The sequence below is a fragment of the Ctenocephalides felis genome, unplaced genomic scaffold, assembly GCF_003426905.1.
Source record: "Ctenocephalides felis isolate EL2017-DRISC unplaced genomic scaffold, ASM342690v1 CF-g0.4_SCAFFOLD_01337, whole genome shotgun sequence".
Taxonomy (NCBI): domain Eukaryota; kingdom Metazoa; phylum Arthropoda; class Insecta; order Siphonaptera; family Pulicidae; genus Ctenocephalides; species Ctenocephalides felis.
In genome coordinates, this window is record NW_020537491.1 from 1 (window position 1) to 2,500 (window position 2,500).

A 2,500-nucleotide genomic window follows, 5' to 3' on the forward strand; every position below is an offset into this window, starting at 1 on the left:
GGCTAGGTTGAGAGCAATACTCCTCACGATTCGATATTTCTGTAAAGGAAAACATATAAAGTATTAACATCGTTAGAAAGTCTCAAAATTCTTAGTTTTTTCCATATTCCGCAACTTCGAATTTCCAAACGGTGTGGCCTACAGGCGAGTTGCCGTTCGTCTCGTACAATTTCAGGAAAAAATCGGAAAATCTCGAGAAATTATATGAAACACTTAACCATTCATATACCATTTTATTCATATTTTATCTGCATCTTTCGTACGAACAAAGTTTTTTCGTATCTTTTACGGTTTTCATGTTATAGAGCAATATGTGTAGATGTTAACTTGTCAAATGCAAAGTGCGGCTAGGTTGGAGCAATACTCCTCACGATTCGATATTTCTGTAAAGAAAACATATAAAGTATTATACATCGTTAGAAAGGTCTCAAAATTCTTAGTTTTTTTCCCATATATCGCAACTTCGAATTCCGAACGGTGTGGCCTACAGGCGAGTTGCCGTCGTAAAATTTCAGGAAAATCGGAAAATCTCGAGAAAATATATGACACACTTAACCATTCATATACCATTTTATTCATAATTTTATTCTGCATCTTTCGTACGAACAAAGTTTTTTCGTATCTTTTACGGTTTAAGAGAAAATCGAGGAAAACTGGTTTGAACATTTATGTAAAATTAGAAAATTTAAACAAATAATTATAAAAAATAAATAACGTAAATATAAATCGGTTTATATTCATTGAGATCTATAATAAATCAAATAAAACAAATTTTATACAAAAGTTAAAAAAACCCAAAAACACATAAAACTCAATAATTAACTATAATTCATATTGTCCATATATATAAAACTGTTTGAACATCTAACAAAAATTTCGACAAACAAAAATTTTTCTATCATAAGGGTTCGCAGTTCGAAATTTTCCCAGACTTTTGTCTTGACGATTCACACCGTAAGCGCGAGCAGGCCCTCGCCGCAGGTCAATGCACGTCGCTTGGGACTCAGTCTAATACTTACGCTGTGGCCCGCGCGCCTTATATAGGGGGATAGGTCGTGTCGAGTGCGATGCGAGCAAGCTTAGGCTAAAGTACGCTGTGTTGTTCAGGCAGGTTCGAATATTATTCCCCGGTGTATTTTATACATTATATTCGATACTTTTAGTCTATCAACTATATAGCGGCGTTTACTTTAAATAATGTCGTAGACCGTGTCTGGAATTATATACGCCGTATATGTTCGGATGTCGGTTTACGGCCGGGTTCTGGACCTTATTTATAAGTGTTCAACCATACTGTACAGCATATCCGCGGGCATGTGTCGTTGACGCAAAGACTCTTATGCGGAAAATCAAATATACAAATGCTATCAACTCAATACTCTCCGAGCGAGAATAAAAGTGAGTTATAACGATGAATTCTTATGAATTCGCCCCGACGTTTTCAATCTAACGAAGGGTAAAGAGACTGTTTGAAATTAACTGGGTCTGCGGACCGCAAATTTCATGTACGGACCGCCGTTTCGACGGTTGTTAAAGGTCTAGCCTCTGTGTTAAGCGCAGAATATATAAAATATCTAGTCGCGATGTAAACTGTTCGTTATGTTCAGGGAATATCGTACGGCTCAGATATATATATATGTAAGAAAATTCGTTGTTTAGAAATATTCATCGAACTTTTCTATACAAAGTGTGGTCTCTCGGGTGACGCCGAGGGACATTTACGCACTATGCTATTATATATATATAGCACCCTGGTTGATCCTGCCAGTAGTATATGCTTGTCTCAAAGATTAAGCCATGCATGTCTCAGTGCAAGCCACATTAAGGTGAAACCGCGAATGGCTCATTACATCAGTTATGGTTCCTTAGATCGTACCCACATTACTTGGATAACTGTGGTAATTCTAGAGCTAATACATGCAAATAGAGTTCCGACCAGAGATGGAAGGAATGCTTTTATTAGATCAAAACCAATCGGTGGCGGGCTTGCCTTGCTCACCGTTTGACTTGGTGACTCTGAATAACTTTGTGCTGATCGCACGGTCTAGTACCGGCGACGCATCTTTCAAATGTCTGCCTTATCAACTGTCGATGGTAGTTTCTGCGACTACCATGGTTGTTACGGGTAACGGGGAATCAGGGTTCGATTCCGGAGAGGGAGCCTGAGAAACGGCTACCACATCCAAGGAAGGCAGCAGGCGCGCAAATTACCCACTCCCGGCACGGGGAGGTAGTGACGAAAAATAACGATACGGGACTCATCCGAGGCCCCGTAATCGGAATGAGTACACTTTAAATCCTTTAACGAGGATCTATTAGAGGGCCAGTCTGGTGCCAGCAGCCGCGGTAATTCCAGCTCTAATAGCGTATATTAAAGTTGTTGCGGTTAAAAAGCTCGTAGTTGAATCTGTGTCCCACACTGTCGGTTCACCGCTCGCGGTGTTCAACTGGCATGTCTGTGGGACGTCCTACCGGTGGGCTTAGCCCGTCAAAAGGCGGC

General features: G+C 40.1%; 1 non-coding gene across 1 annotated transcript in view; it reads left to right on the plus strand.

Annotated features, from left to right (window-relative positions):
• The first annotated feature begins 1,748 nt into the window (after positions 1 to 1,748).
• LOC113369432 overlaps positions 1,749 to 2,500 on the plus strand; it is a 1,927-nt gene continuing 1,175 nt past the window's right edge. Inside the window, exon 1 of the ribosomal RNA XR_003366491.1 lies at positions 1,749 to 2,500. This exon is cut by the window's right edge and continues 1,175 nt beyond it. This is a non-coding gene — a ribosomal RNA (small subunit ribosomal RNA).